Below are 18,027 nucleotides of genomic sequence, written 5' to 3' on the forward strand. Positions count from 1 at the left end.
TAAAATATGATAATTAAAAAAAACCCGACACATTTCCTATTAACTAGGATTCATAAAATATGCAAAACTTAGAAATCAATTAGAACCTAATTATCAGAATAAAGGTAACACATTTTATACTACGGAGTATCTGTGAACGGTACAGATAGGGCCTGATTACCAGTGACATGGAAAGATATTCGGTATTTACTGCACCTGATAAAATCTAACATGCTGGGGCTGAAAATAAATCGAGTGCTATACATAGCACCTATTCAGAGTCTTCTCTCTAATGAGGAATAGCATGCAGAATTGGGTGTTAACCCCTTCCTCGCCCCCCCCCTCCCAAAATCTCATGTCCCGGCATTTAACAGGCATTTTTTCACCTGTTAAAATCTGGCAGGTTTGACCTGCTGACATTTAACGGGGGCAGAGGAAAGATCACATTATTTTGCAATGGTACTATGGCAAGGTTTATAATTCCAATCCGTTTGCAAACAGGTGTTTATGCAGGTGTCCCAATTTTCTGGGGAATTTGTTATCAGGCCCATCCATAGCAGGGTACCTGCCAGGATGGTAATCACCGTTTTTCCCCAGAAGTCAATGCGAACAAATTAAACAATACACGGAATAGTCCGAGCCTCACAAACCACACACAATGACGTCAGGTCACAATTACTGCAGTCAGTGAGGAAGCCAGGAAACATAAAATGGCCCCAGACTCTGTAAGTGCTACAAGAATCTACACGTGATAACACAACATAGCTTAAAAATTCCATTACATTAAGTGTTTACATCCTGTAGAACCTTCACTAAAATTGGACATATGGGATAAAAAACGCCTGGATATCATCTCGTGTGATTCGCCGTGTTATACAAGTCTGGTCTGATTGATTGATTGATTGATTGATTGACAAATTAGAGCATTACAAAAAGTCAAAGGAAATTTGTGATGCCAACAAAAATATCACTTCTAATGAAAACACACACCGAAGCTAACGAACTGCAAGCAGAAATGATAGCGGATGATTTCTAAATATTAGTAAGAAATGTAATTGCCACAGAGATCAATAAATCTAATAACTCAGAGTGGGGCATGCACAATTTCAGACTCAGAGTTTGTGACTTCTAAATAATTATATCATAAGAAAGTGTTTGACTTACAGGGAGATTTTTTTTATTGCATTTCATACCTCAATCCAACAAAGTCATAATAATTTGACAGTCAAATACAGTGGCCGAATCATGATTTCATTATGTTCCAGATGTAGAAGAGAAACACGCACATATATATTTAAAAATAATTGTGCAGTGTACAGCGCACAAACTAAGGGGCAGATTTACATGCCCCGTACGGCACATTTGCGCCACCGTTGTGTCACTTTTTTGACGCAGCGGTGGCGTAAAGCCAGCGCCATACTGCGGGGTATTTACAACGTGATGCATCTAGGGAGATGCGTCACATTGTAAAGCCCAGCGCCACATGTAGGCGTTCCTGCACGGGGAGGGGGTTCCGGCGCAGGAGCACCTTTGAAAAGTGACTGAGTGAAATCTACAAGATTTCACACAGTCACTTTTACGGCCAGGCTGCGTCAAAACCCTGCGCCTGCTTGAAGCAGGCGTAAGCATTGACGCAGCATGTTGGGAATAGGGGCACCCGAGCCTTGCTGGAGCAGCGTCGCGCTTGGGACACAATTGCAGCAATGCGCCGCCTCTCCACCGGGGACTTAGGGGCAGATCTACAACTTCTGGCGCATCTCTGCTAATCAGCAGGGATGCGTCAGAAGAGTTGCGACGCATCTGCCCATCCGTGCGCCACGGTGCGCCGCATTTACAATGCGGCGCATCAGTGGTGGCGCATGGGTGGGCAGATGCGACGCAACTCTTCTGGCGCATCCCTGTTGATTAGCAGAGATGTCCCAGAAGTTGTAGATCTGCCCCTAAATCGGCAACTCTGTGAGCTGACACAAGTGCAGAAGACAGCACAGCTCAGCTGAAGACCAGTGGTAGCCGCTGCGCATCTCTGAGCAGCAGTATTCAGAGAGCATTAATTACTTGAAGTTTCTGAATTAGTGCACGAGGGACTGTGCAGATCAGTTGGGTTTGTTCAGAGGTGTAGGGGTAGGCTGACTTTCTGCTTGCGTCCTGTGAGGCATGAGCTTATCCATTTAAGGGCTGTTTTTGGGACGGAAAAGTCCTCTGCTTGGTTGGAGACGTGTACCCCTGCCCTGGGTGTCCAACTGGACTGCTGACCGGATCCTTGATGTTGATATTTTTTGTCTTCGTTCTACACGAATCATGCATGTGTGCCATGATTTAAGTCTGTCTCATGGATTGCAGTCATGTTGCATCTGGGGGAATACAGAACGTGCTACCCTCTTTTTTTTTTGTGTAGCAATGATTTTATTGGTAAAAATGTTAAATTGAGAAATAACACCAAAATACAATGACATGCAAGTCCGGGTTATTCCCATATTGAGATTCAAATGTTAATTGTGTTACATGCACTAAGAACGAAAATACTTATATATAATATTTAAGAGGGATGAGAAAAGGGAAGGAGGGGCAAGAGAATAAGCTGTTGAAGAACATAGTGTAAAGAAGGTAGGAAAAGACAGAGCTACACAGCAGGGAAGATAGACCGGTTAAGCGAAGTCAAAGTATAATAATACAGGTGGAAAATAAAGGGGGTGGGGGTAGGGTGAGGGGGTGCAATGATGGTGATGAAGGAGAATTAGGGGGTCTTTTGAGAAATTTCACCAATTGCAACACACAAAGAGTGGTGCACCTAATCACGTGCCCCTGTAACCTACATTATGTAGGAAAAACAACCAGAAAAAAAACAAGAACCTGCAAGCATCGCAGCAATGTACATAGAAAAGAAACACACAATGCAAGATTACCAAGGGGTTATCCTTGAGAACATCCATGAAACAGTGGATCTTGAACCGAGATTGGTTGAAAGAGAACAACGCTGGGTTTTCAGGCTCAAGACACATATCGAGGAATTTAACAGTAATATACCATGGAGTCAATTCGTTAAATGATAACTACCCCAGGAGGTTAAAACACTTTTTAGTAGAATGTATCATTCTCCCACCTAAGTAGACTATCCAGCTCATATTTATACCATTAACTTATGAAAGTCTACTAAATGCATCTACTGGGGATAAGGGAGCACTGAACGTGTCCCCTAAGAATTGAGTTTTTCCATTTCATTGTTTTCAATGAAATGGAGTTTCTTTTAGAATAGAATAGTCCTGCCCTGTCACGTGGTGCCAATCCAGTCCTTGGAAGTGGGTATAAAGTGCTGCTGTAGCTAAAATCCACTCATCGGCGCTGTTGCGTCACTCAGAAACAGTGCATCTCCATCAATGCTGATGCATTGCCCCGCTGCGAGGGTCAAGTGCTTTGCATCTCCATTGACGCTGACACATCACCGCTGCTGCGAGGATCGAGGAAATTGCATCGCTGATGGTGCGGAGCATCTCCTCATTCCCGATGCAGCTCCAACTTTGCCCGGCTCAGAGCCTTCATACCGCCTACATCCTAAGGATCGACACATCGCCTCCTTTGCTCCTCGCATCTCGTCCTCGATGCAAACGAACCAAGGTACTGTTCAGCGGGCCAAGGCTGGTCCCTCTATCCGACCACCACTCCATCACGGCAAGCTTTTGGATTTAACCCGGTCTAGTGCAATCAGATAGCCACGGTTGGCGCTCTTCTGCTTGTAAGCACTACATTTCAGTTTATTCTTTAAAAATTCCTAACTCCGGTTCTACCTATTGGATTATTGTCATTTTGGTCTTTTTTATGTTCACTAAATTAAGCTCTATTTTTCTAAAGAGTTGTGGTAGCTTTTTGTTTAGTTTTTTCAGTGTGTCACTGTTTGCATTGTTGCACAAATACTTTACACATTGCCTCTTACATTAAGCCTGAGTGCTATGTGCCAAGCTACCAGATGGTGAGCACAGGTTAATTTATGGTGTGTATTTCACTTACCCCGACTGGGATTGTGGTTCCTGCTTGGACAAGGTGCATGATTCTGCCAATCAGAAACCACATTTCTAACAGTTTGGTTGTCCATAGTTTGTAAATATTTAGGGCCTTATGTAGATTTAAGGGTAAGGTTTACTCCATCACAACGTTGACGGATATCCCGTCCGTCAAAATATAAATCCCATGGGATAATATGGAATTTATATTTCGGCAGACGAGTTATCCTTCACCGTTGTGATGGAGTAACCCGTCCACCGAAATCTAAAGCAGGCCCTAAGTCTCAAGTATGTCTGCTTGTAGAGCACGCAAGTTATCAGTGAGTGTGCTTTTAACCATTGTTTGGGTGAAAACACTTGGGAGATATCAGGTCATACAGAGGCTTCACTCACTCTGCGTAGTGAGGCAAACAAGTGTGCCCGAAGTTAGGAAATCTCAACAGGAACTGCAACTTTTTCATTGCGTCAGGAGGTTGCAAGGTTGCACATTTCTGTAGAAAGCCTGGAGCTAGACCCTTGCCCTTTTTGGATAATTCAGAACCCAGGAAGGTCAACGTCAGATTGGCCATCTTCAATATTTTGAAATTAATTTTGTAACCATGTGATGTTAATAAGTCACCACTCTATCTACCCTGGTCATGTGTAGAATCAAATCATCTTCCATTAGGTAGATGTCATCAATATATGACAGTACCTCTGCATCTGGTTGCAAGATCTCCATAATTCATGCTGAAAACAAGCCAGGATTATTGTAATATCACAGAGGCAAACTTCTGAATGAAAACTGCGCTCTGTTGATAATAAAAACAGTTAGATACTCACTTTCTGGTGCTATATTTTGACTGAAGAACTGCACTGGAAATATCCAGGGTCATTTTGAATTTTTTCCGCACTAGTTTCGTCATTAAAACTGTGCTGTATGCAGTTTGTACTGCATAGCTTCAAGTGAGTGAATTCAAATTTCTATAGTCTAAGAATATTCTATAGGAACTGTCTAGCTTAGGAACAGGGGCGTGTTCAAAGGTGAGAGGCAAGGTGTTATGATGCCTTGATATGGCAGCTGATCTAGAACTTCTTGAATACCATGTTTTGCTTCTGGCTTTAAGGGATATTGTGCTTGTGGTTCAGTACATAGGGGAATAACATGTGGACTAGAGTGTTTGTCCCTCCCCACTTGGTTCTTGTATAGTGTCAGAGCTTGTCTCACAGCCCATTTGCTAGCATGGATTTCCCCAATATCTTCAGGTATTATGGGAGAGAAGGCTACCCTTATGACCTTCTCCCCCTTGGTGCTTCCCTAATGAAGGTGGGAGGCCAGTCTTTTTCTGCCAGAATGATGTCATATTCATCAGATAACTGTGTCCGGAACACTGCTTTGTTTATACCTGGTGTATCTCTTTCACTTTGTATGTTCAAATTATGAACCCTGTCAGAAGGATTTAAATATTCATCTGGAGTATCAACCTGTGTAAAGTCATCAGTTGGATTTGCATCCAGTACCTCTGAAGTGTCTGATGAAGTATTGCGACTTCTGCCGCGCTGTCTATAAGCGCCCTCGCCCAAGTCCTGTTTCACAGAAGGACTCTAAGCTTGTTCAGCATGTTTTTTAGAAAGTCCTGCCACTTTTTTATTTTTTTCCCTGGGGTTATAGGGTCTAATCCTTTCTCTTGCCTCTTTACACTGTTATCAGACTTGCGTCCTACTTGACTTTTCCTTCTGTATTCTTTTTTTCTTCGGTATTCGGATCGGCTTCCCCTTTCTGTTCTTTTACATTCAGTGACCTGAAATGAACTTGAAAAACGCCTACCAGAATACTGATACCAGTCTGTTTTTAGGTCTCGACTATTCTATTCCGTTAGGGATTGAATAGGCGAGATTATAGTAAGCAGTCCGAAAAGTCTACCCAGCCTGCAGATCGCGTACAGTTCATGTGAGGCAGGCGTGTGGGGCAGTGGCGTGCACATCAAACACCATCGGCCTCGGCATCAGACTTCAAAGGAAGCCGCTCGTACACCACCATTTGTCTGAGCCTCGGCATCAGACTTCAAAGAAATTCGCTCCCAAGCCGCTCCCCCCATCAGACTTCAAAGGACTGCGCTCCCGCTCCCCCGCCCCCCGCCCCGCAATGCCGAGAGCTTGTTTTTTTTGCATCCATTTCCCGGGGAAGCCGTGTTTTTTTCGGCGTTCTCTGCACCTTTTTTTTCTGGACGAAAGTGAAAGCCTACCGTGCTTGTTTACAGTAGCCTTGTTCCTCAAATGCTGTTGCTGTGTTGCCATCTCTCTAGAGACACAGCTTGAAAACACTCAACTTGCTAGCTACAATGCAACATCCACTATGCTTTGCCTCTAGACACGTTGATTCCTCGCAGACTGTGCTGACTCTGCCCCTCCTGATTCTGAAACGGACCAATGCAGTCACCAAGCAGTCTCTTCTCTGTGTCTTATGATGTCTGCCCTGTCACCATTTACTTCAGACCCTCACCCTCACACCCCCTCACCCTCACACCCCCTCTCACTCTCACACCCCCTCACACCTTCCCCCACCCTCACTCACCCTCACCCTCACACCCTCACCCTCACAACCCTCTCACCCTCACACACCCCCTCACTCACCCTCTCACCCACCCTCACCCACCCTCTCACCCTCACACACACTTTCACCCTCACACACCCTCTCACCCTCTCACCCACCCTCACCCTCACACCCACACCCTCTCACCCCCTCACCCTCACACCCCTTCACACCCTCACCCCCTCACACACACCCTCACACCCCCTCACTCTCACACCCCCCTCACCCTCACACACCCTCAACCTCACAGACCCTCACCCTCACTCACCCTCTCACACCCTCTCACCCCCTCTCATCCTCACAAACCCTCACCCTCACACACATACTCACCCTCACACATCCTCTCACCCTCACACACCCTTTCACCCTTTCACCCTCACACACCCTCTCACCCTCACACCCCCTCACCCTCACACCCCCTCACTTTCATACCCTCACCCTCACACCCCCTCACCCTCACACCCCCTCCCCCTCACACCCCCTCACCCTCACACCCCCTCACCCTCACTCACCCTCACCCTCACTCACCCTCTCACCCTCACACACACTCTCACCCTCACACACCCTTTCCCACTCACACACCCACTCACCCTCATAACCCCTCACCCTCAAATCCCCTCACCCTCCCTCAAACCCTCACCCTCACACAACCTCACCCTCACACACCCTCACCCTCACATACCCTCACCCTCACTCACCCTCACACACCCTCACCCTCACTCACCCTCTCACCCTCACACACCCTCAAACACCCTCTCACCTTCACACACCCTCTCACACTCACACCCCCTCACCCTCACACCCCCTCACCCTCACACCCCCTCACCCTCACTCTCCCTCACACACCCTCACCCTCACTCACCCTCTCACCCTCACACATCCTCTCACCCTCATACACCCTCTCACCCTCACACCCCCTCACCCTCACATACCCTCACCCTCCCTCTCACCCTCACACACCCTTTCACCTTCACACACCCTCTCACCCACCCTCACCCACCCTCACCCTCACACCCCCTCACCCTCACACCCCTCACCCTCACACACACCCTCACACCCCTCACCCTCACACCCCCTCACACCCCCACACCCCTCACCCTCACACCCTCACACACACCCTCACTCTCACACCCCTTCACCCTCACACCCCTCACCCTTACCCTCACTCCCCCTCACACACCCTCATACACCCGCACCCTCACACACCCTCACCCTCACTCACACTCTCACCCTCACACACCCTCTCACCCCCTCTCAACCTCACACACCCGCTAACCCTCACACACCCCTCACCCTCACACACCCTCTCACCCTCACACCTCCTCACCCTCGCACCCCCTCACACTCACACACCCTCTCACCCTCACACACCCTCTCACCCTCACACCACCTCTTACCCTCACACCCCCTCTCACCCTCACACCCCCTCTCACCCTCACCCCCCCTCACCCTCACAACCCCTCAACCTCACACCCTCACACCCCCTCACCCTTAAACCACCTCACCCTCACACCCCCTCACCCTCACACACCCTCAAACCCCCTGACACTCACACCCCCTTACACCCCCTCCCTCCCCCTCACCCTCACACCCTCACACACCCTCACACAGCTCACCCTCACACCCACTCTCACACCCCCTCACCCTCACACCCCCTCACACTCACACACCCTCACACCCTCACACACCCTCACACAGCTCACCCTCACACCCACTCTCACCCCTCACCCTCACACACCCTCACCCTCACTCACCCTCACAAAACTCACCCTCACACACCCTCATCCTCTCACACCCGCTCACTCACCCTCACACCCCTTAACCCTCACACACCCTCACCCCCTAACCCTCACACCCCCTCTCACCCTCACACCCCCTCACCCTCACATCCCCTCACCCTCCCTCAAACCCTCACCTTCACACCCCCTCACCCTCACACATACTCACCCTCACACACCCTCACCCTCAGTGGTTCTGTGGTTCTGTGACTTTGAGGGTCTGTGGTTCGTAGATTCTGAACCCGTTCAATGAAGGACGTCGGATATAGACGATTTTGGTATCAGCGGACCGCAAATGGCGAGTGCGGTATGTACGAGTGTTTTCATCATAATCGATTGATGGATGTACTGTGTATTTAATGATTTGGTCCTGAAACCCTCGGGTTCCATTTTGTGTGCGGCAGCCATTTTGTGTGTTGCCCTCACGTAGGCTGATGACTGTGGCCGAGCGAGTCTTTGGGACACGTACACCTTTAGCTGACTTCTGTGTGACCTGAGCGAACTGACTCCCTCGCCCGAGGCTAAACTTGTTGAGCCAGTTCCTCATTAGGCAGCTGATCAGACAGAGATCAAAGAGCAGGACATTGCTGAGTTTATGGTACATGCACACACCCTTCTATCTTGCTTCTCATCTGTTTCTGTTCCTTCCTTTATGGCCTATTTTATGACATGGGTTGAGGCCTTTTATTATGGGTTCGTTTGGCCTGTCCGAGCAAGAATGTTGGTTTTTGACTTGTCATCTCTGGTGGGCTGGAAAACTGAAAGTGGGTTTGTCGTTACGTGATACTTCTGAAATGTCACTGTTTGATTGGTCAGTTTGAAAGTAATTGATTCTACCCAGGAATGTGATTGTTGGCATCAAAGACGATGTTTCGTTCTATGAATGTGTGCAGTCTCTAGCGAACCACCCGTGTCATGCTTCGTAGACCTCTGTTCCTGGTTGCAACCAATAAATTTGATCTCTGATGTCACCAAGAAGTATCCCGTGTCTCTGTATGCCAAGACAGGAGAACTCGAAGACATCGGGCGTTTTCCCCTGGTGCCGCTGGGTTCTAAAACCCGGTTCTTCACCTCTCACCCTCACACACCCTCACACACCCTCTCAACCTCACACACCCTCTCACCCTCACACACCCCTCACCCTCACACACCCCTCACCCTCACACACCTTCTCACCCTCACACCTCCTCACCCTCACACCCCCTCACCCTCACACCCACACACCCTCACCCTCACACACCCTCTCACCCTCACATACCCTCCCACAATCACACCCCCTCTCACCCTCACTCCCCTCACCCTCACACCCCCTCACCCTCACCCCCGCACCCTCACCCTCACACACCCTCATCCTCACACACCCTCACACCCCCATACCCTCACACCCCCTCACCCTCACACCCCCTCACACACCCTCACACCCCCTCTCACCCCTCAACCTCACACACCCTCACACACCCTCACGTACCCTCCCTCACCCTCACTCACCCTCACACCCCCTCACCCTCACACCCCCTCACTCACCCTCACACCCCTTCACCGTCACACACCCTCACCCCCTAACCCTCAAACACCCTCACCACCTCACACCCCTTCACTCACCCTCACACCCTCACCCTTACACCCTCTCACCCCCTCACCCTCACACTCCTCACCCTCACACCCTCAATCTCACACCCTCACCCTCACACCCTCAATCTCACACCCTCACCCTCACAACCCCTCACCCTCACACCCCCTCACACCCCCTCACCCTCACACCCCCTCACCCTCACACCATCTCTCCCACACACGCCCTCATCCTCATACCCCCTCACCCTCACTCACCCTCACACACCCTCACCAGCATAGCATAACAAAACATAGCATAGCATAACAAAACACAGCATAGCATAGCATAACAAAAAAAAGCATAGGATAGCAAAACATAGCATAGCATAACAAAACAAAGCATAGGATAGCAAAACAAAACAGCATAACAAAACAAAACATAGCATAGCAAAACACAACAAAGCATAGCATAGCATAACAAAGCACAACAAATCATAGCATAGCATAACAAAACAAAGCATCACATAACAAAGCATAGCAAAACAAAACATAGCATAGCATAACAAAATATAGCATAGCATTACAAAACACAACAAAACATAGCAGACCAAAACATTGCATAACATAACAAAACATAGCATAACATAACATAAAACAAAGCATAGCATAACAAAACATAGCAAAACACAACAAAACATAGCAAAACACAACAAAACAGCATAGCACAACAAAACACAACAAAACATAGCATACATAACAAAACATAGCATAAAAAAGCATAGCAAAACATAGCATAGCATAACAAAACACTACAAAACATAGCATAGCATAACAAAACACAACATAGCTCAGCATAACAAAACAAAGCATAGCATAACAAAACATAGCACAGCATAACAAAACATAGCATAGCATAACAAAACAAAGCATAGGATAGCAAAACTAAACATAGAATAGCATAACAAAACAAAGCATAGGATAGCAAAACAAAACATAGCATGGCATAACAAAACATAGCATAACATAACAACACATAGCATAACAAAACATAGCAAAACACAACAAAACACAGCATAGCTTAACAAAACACAACAAAACATAGCAGAGCAAAACTTTGCATACCAAACACAACAAAACTTAACATAGCATAGCATAACAAAACATAGCATAGCAAAACAAAGCATAGAATAAGAAAACACAACAAAACATAGCATAGCATAACAAAACATAGCATAGCATAACATAGCATAGCATAGCAAAACAAAGCATAGCATAACAAAACATAGCATAGCATAACATAACACAGCATAGCATAGCAAAACAATTCGAAGCATAGGATAGCAAAACATAGTATAGCATAACAAAACAAAACATAGGATAGCAAAACAAATCATAGCATAGTATACAGCATCACTCCGCACCACCACAGCATCACTCAGGGGCACCACAACATCAATATGCGCTACAACAGCATCACTGAACGCCACAGCATCACTCGTTCGCCATCACAACATCACTCAGCGCCACCACAGTATCAATCTGTGCAACCATTCAACAACGCCCATTTCAAAGATGTTCTCTCAATGTTTCAAGCTTTATTACAAATGTAACAAAAAGATGTTAATATTTCACTTCTGTTCTTAGATTTTCGTCACAATAAAATACACTGAACATATTCTTCACCAAAGTTATTTACAAAACTTTAAGCTATTGCCATTATAAATTACAATAACTTTTATTTAAGTATTATTTATTGAAAAAAAATTAAAAGCCATTGTTATTTGTAATATCAATACATGTAAGTCACGTAAATACAACACATATTGCATTACAAATGCTATAGGTGTCACATTTGCGAAAGTTATAACTATTGGAATTGTAAATGAAAAAGCTATTAATTTCGCTATTTTCAAAAACAAAACATAAATAAAAAAATTGTTATTTACAATACCAATAGCTCAAACTTTCCTAATGCGAGACCTATTGCATTGCAAATGCTTATTTTATTTTCTTGAGGTCTCTTAGGTTGTAACCACTTCTGCAGGTTTTCCTGAGAAGCGGGTGATCCAGTCTGTCTTTTATCTTTGTATTTTTGTTTTTTCTTCCCTTCCGTTGCAGATTTTTCCGTAACAGTACCTTCAGTATAATTTTTAGGTTTTAATGTGGCTTAACAGGTCGAGTATCTAAGGTATCTCTACCTACAGAGCTATAAACTTCAGCAATTATTTTTGGTAGTTTCCTTCACGTTCTTGAACCGGGACTGCTTCCAGTCTCTGACGTAGAGCCATAATTGAAGCCTCTCCCTTTTTGTTACTTAGAATGGTAGAGGAAACTGTAGAGAAGTTCTACATCAACTTTGTTTCTAAATCGAGAGCTGGTGCAGCTCTATGCTTGTTTTGTACCTGTCTCAGTAAATCAGGGAGGACTGCCAATGAAGGCGTGCCATGAGTAGTGGTATAAATGCATGCAAAGATGCTTCCCCGGGAATTACACTCCTCTACTGGAGGCATCATCCCAAGAGGAAAATACATAGTCAATATCCTTTGTTTATCTTGGGGGGTAGTGTACGAATAGACTGCTTCTAACTGGTTGGTCTTACGAGCAATCCAGAAAGCCATTTCATCACGCTTCATAGACGCGTTTGCCATGATGGCATTAATAGGCTGTGGACTAATGGTTTGTATGTGTGTGGGAGCAGCAGGCTCTGCTGCAAACAGAAGGTCTGGACACCAGAGTTTACTGTTCAAATTATACAAGACTCCTGTATAAGGGGACTGTGTAATTTAATACTCCTACCACCATCTTCATGGGATAGGTTGTCAGGGTAAGGAACAGAAGTGTAACCAGCCAGGACTGGCCACGTAGGCCAGTCATTGCTCAGAGGCCCCAAACAGACATGTCTGTGCATATACAGCAAATGACCCCCAAACCAATGTTGGTGTTCCTGATACTTTAAAGGGATTTCCAAATCTTGGAACATCTGTATATTCTTGAAACTGCCCTGAGGCAGCATCAATAATCTCAAACTCCACCCAGGAGTAAAATGCCTCAAAGGCATACGCTGGATGTGCAGCTACTACAAAAGTAACTGCTCCACCCACCCCCTCATCGGGGCACCTCGTGATTTGAGATGTTGAGTAACCACTTCCCTGCAATTGACCCCATAATAATAGGTGCTGCCATAATGAATCTATTACATTTTTATAATTGGAATCAAAGAATTATAAACCCACAGAATGGGGAATAATCGTTGCTGAGTCAAGCCTGAGGAATCCATGGAAATAGGTGCTCCTTTATCTCCAATAGGAGGTAACCATAATTACTAAGGACATCTCAGTAATGATGGAATAATGGTTCAGATGTGTGTAATAAGTACAAATTACTCAATGTATAACCATAAGATACATGCACCACGTTGGTTGCCAGCTGTTGCATATGTTATGACTTTGATGTCACTCAACAAGGTGTGCTTTCCCTCCCACAGGTGACAGCAGGAAACATGGTTCTATTCACTAGCGATGAATATGAAAGACAGGTTATTGTAGCCCTGCAAAACACAGTCCAATGTTTAACTGACATAGAATTATTGCTTTTAGGTTACTAACAAACCCATAAAGGGATCAGGAACGCCATAGAAACGGAAACCAATCTTACCTTGATATTCAAAGAATTCCACACACTGTACTAAGAAGAATGAACACTTTTAAGTAAAAATAATTTATTATTACAGGAACAATCTGTTTCTCAGTACATCTTAAACGACTACACAGAATATTATAAAATAAACAAGAAGGCACGTTATAAATAACAAGACTAAAATGAACAATCTGTTTCTCAGTACATCTAAAACAACTACACAGAATATTATAAAAATAACAAGAAGGCACGTTATAAATAACAAGACTAAAATGAACAATCTATTTCTCAGTACATCTAAAACAACTACACAGAATATTATAAAAATAACAAGAAGGCATATTATAAATAACAAGACTAAAATGAACACTCTGTTTCTCAGTACATCTGAAACAACTACACAGAATATTATAAAAATAACAAGAAGGCGCGTTATAAATAACAAGACTAAAATGAACAATCTGTGTCTCAGTACATCTAAAACAACTACACAGAATATTATAAAAATAGCAAGAAGGCATATTATAAATAACAAGACTAAAATGCTCAATCACCTTTTTAAGGCAAACATCCTTTACAACAAGGTTTTTACCTCATTGTGCCTTTACCACGCATTTGTAGCACGCAGATTTTTCCAGTGAATATGCATTTACAATGCATGCCAATACCACGCATTTAAGGTAAGTTGGGGGTCTCCCCCCGCAAATACATTGTTTTCAAATATAAAAACAATGCGTGGTATTGGCATGCATTGTAAATGCATATTCACTGGTAAAATATGTGTGGTAAGAAATGTGTGGTAAAGGCACAACGAGGTAAAAACCGCGATGTAAAGGCTGTTTCCCTTAAAAAGGGAGGCTCAACCGGTGTTTCCGCAGGGACGAGGTGGACGAACAGATGCTGGGTCCCAACTTCCCTCACCCACCACTTCAGCCCAAAACCGTTAAAGCCAAAGAGATGAAAGTGGGGAAGAGGGGAAACAAAACAAGGAAAAGGCAAAGGAGTAGAACACGATGGTACATCTGGCACGATGTTCCTATGGGTTTGACTGCATATACCTACTAATGGATAAAAATTATATGTGGTAAATACTGATCATACACACAAATAAATGTAAATGTGTTTGTATTCATATAGCGCCTTCTACCCAGAGGTCTTGTAGCGCTGTATTCATACCGCTGTAGAACCCTTCCTGGCTTTCCTGTGAGATGTCCACTCCTGGGCACCTACTACAACAAAAGGTATCCAGGAGTCACAACCAAGTGTTTTTACTCTAGACTGACCACCATATGACTTACAGGTTAGATTGTGAATTAAATATCGTTCATATGTGAAAAACCATTCAACTACTCATATGCTCAGCATGCAACCAAGGTAGGAATTTTTCCCATCAGTTGCCGTTCTGTACCACCACTATCACATCATTTGGGTCCTCCTTACCCAGGAGTTAGTACAAGAGAACAGTCACACTGTGTAGGGCGTGAAAACTGTATGAGTGAGGAGACTGATGTTATTTGTTTCGCTGGGTGGTATCGGTATGGTGTTGAAATTATAATTACAACTGAAAGAAAGCAGTGCAGTGAAAAAGAGTGGTAGTGAGTAAAATTAGGTGGAACTGAGTAGAATAAGTGCTTTATTAGCTTCTCTCAGACCCCCAAATCTAAAAACAGGTGAACAGTGAAAAGTAGATTTAACAAAATATCTACTAGCAAGTGGTCGGCATGTTTCAGCATATAAGCGGAAGTTATCCTATGCGTTCATCAGGACCTAGATGTTGCTACTGCTTGCATAAATTAGTGATAAGGAAATAAAAGGGAAAAATTTCACCTGAGTGTCAGGTGTTGATTCTCCACCACAATCTAAGGAAGTCATATGGATAAGGTAAAAGAAAAGAGAAAAACAACATTTGTCAAAGAATGCACTCCCATGTTGCGCTATTCTCGTGATCATGTGTATACAGTTTGATTGACATGATAACACTCACCCAGTATTTATGGGGATGGCGCCTCACCTCACCTGGCTGCAGCTCAGGTAAATAAGGAGCACCCCTCTGTTAGCAAAATACAATTATAGAAACACTCAACCGATTCAGTAAAACAAGGCAAGAATTGCTGACTGTTATATTTAAACAACTTAGTGGGTAAATCTATTTGTCAAGAGTCTTTACTAATGGTACAGGTAAAAGACTTAGCGGATGAAAATTGCTATGTATGATTGATCTACAAACAATGATTTTACCCGTTACGAGTATTTAAATATGTAACCGGTATATCCCCCTGTCACGTATACACAAGAGACCCGGTAAGGGCGTTTTCTAGTGACACGCCCGGGCGTTTAAGATTAGAAAGCCACGAGATCGTATCAAGGCGTTATCGTTTATGTGGCCGACATCGCTGCCAGTAAAGACCTCTCACACACTCACTTCTCCGTCAGTGTCTCCCAACGTCCCTCTGGGCTATTCTGGGGAGGCACCGAACGAGAGAAAAGGGCGGGTATATCAATGGAGCTTGACAAGCAGGTGTGGTGTGTTCTGGGAATTGTAGTTTGCTTTCAAAAAAGCAGAAGAAAGTCGATAATTCTAGAATTCAGATGTTAATGTTTTTATGATAAAAGAAAGGATCTCTCTTTCAGTAGGGTATCACGGGTGGTACAGGGATATAATTCCACCCATTTGTTTAATAAATTTGCTCTCAGACAGTATCAGACCCTGTTATAGTTACATCCAAGGTATCGGTTCATTGAGACCCTCCTTGTCACTGTTTAGTTTATAGACCCATTTCTGTTCGATTTTAAACAGAAACTTGCCTATATCAGGACAGTGGTCCGGTATGGTAGGTTGTTCCAGTATGGTCCATGTGAAGTCACTGGGACCATGTCCCTTTTCCAAAAAATGAGCTGTTAAGCGTGTCGCTTGTTTGCGGCATCGGACAGTGCTCTTGTGTTCACCAATTCTTATTTTCGTTTTTCGAGTCGTCATGCCCACGTATCTCTTAGGGCACGGGCAAGTGATCATATAGATGGTATTTTCACTATTACAATTGGTGAATTTGCGCTGTTGCCATGGGCGCATGGTTCCGATGTCAACACTGGTGGACTTAGTTGTTTGGGGACATGCCGAACAATTACCGCAAGGATGGTGTCCTTGTACAGGCGGCAGATCCCACACCCCCAAGGTGAAGCCAGGCATCCAAGCACTTCTGGGGCCATTGTGGAGATTAAGCAAGCTATTGCCCAGAGTCACAGAGTGGGACCCATGATTAGAATAGGCACTGAGGTGAGAATGATCAGGTCCGGGGAGATTGAGTCCAAGAGCCGCTGAGGCGGGAATTGAACCCTGGTCAGACCTCTGCAACAGGGTCTGCCGCTCTAACCATTGAGCCACGCTTCTCCACAGCAATGCTAATAAGGACATAAGACATAAGTAGGCGGGATATACCTGATTGACACCCCTCTTTTGAATTATTGAAGATATAGATGTGCAGGAAGTAAAGATAGAACTGATGTGTCTATAAGAAACAACTACTACATATCAAAATTAGGACTGCAGAATTAAGCATTCAATTTTGATAAGAGTGAACAATACTAACCTTAACGAGGACCGCCATCAGGTTCCACAAGACCCAAAAAATAACGTAATCCAGAGTTAATAGAAAAAAAACAAAAAACGTATTTTCCTAGTCAGAATAAAAGTTTGAACGAATCTACACAAAAGGGGTGCAGGGTCTGTTATAGGATTAACTATCCTTAGATTTCACAAATGATAACTAATGCCACTTTCTTATTCAACAGCATAAGAAGCATAAGGAAACACCAGGAAAAATCATAAACTCAACTCCGTGAATTGTAGAGAATCAGATAAGTACTAATATAATGAACTCAGATTATTTAATCCTACTGGGAGACTGATGGCTAGTATTCTTTCAGTAAACTCTCTCTGCTGTTTCCTCCTATGAACGCATCTGCGCTGAGCGAAAGAGCTGGCCAGGAGAGAACTGAAGGAGATTGAAGCAGCCTGCGATGAATTACCCAACCAACTACTGACTGCTGCCCCCGGAGGAAGAACTGTGACCCAGAAGGAAAAGGGTCAAGAAGCCATAATGAGAACATGTCGGAGACGTGTCTGCGACCCGACGCATAGCTGCATAAAGATACAGGTAAATTCAGCGAAATTCGGGATTGCGGGAGGGCATGACGGGAATCCGTGATGTAAAGTGAATCGAGATCCAGTCACAGGCCACCCCCTTTATTGGCCCTTAACCCGCCCCTGCCTGCCTACGTTTGCCAGCGTGCGGTGTGGCTGTGACAGTACACTCACCCTTGGACCCACCTTACAGGCATAGGCTTAGCTGGATAACACCTGTGGAACAATTGCAAAAGCCTGGGAGCATGAACATGACTAGCAGGTTCCCAAGTTCGTTCCTCCGGCCTGTATGCCTTCCAATGTATCAGAAAATGCATCTGGCAACGCACTCTACAAGAGTTCACACGATAGTCTATTTCGTACTCAGGCTCATCA

The sequence above is a fragment of the Lissotriton vulgaris genome, chromosome 4_1, assembly GCF_964263255.1.
Source record: "Lissotriton vulgaris chromosome 4_1, aLisVul1.2, whole genome shotgun sequence".
Taxonomy (NCBI): Eukaryota; Metazoa; Chordata; class Amphibia; order Caudata; family Salamandridae; genus Lissotriton; species Lissotriton vulgaris.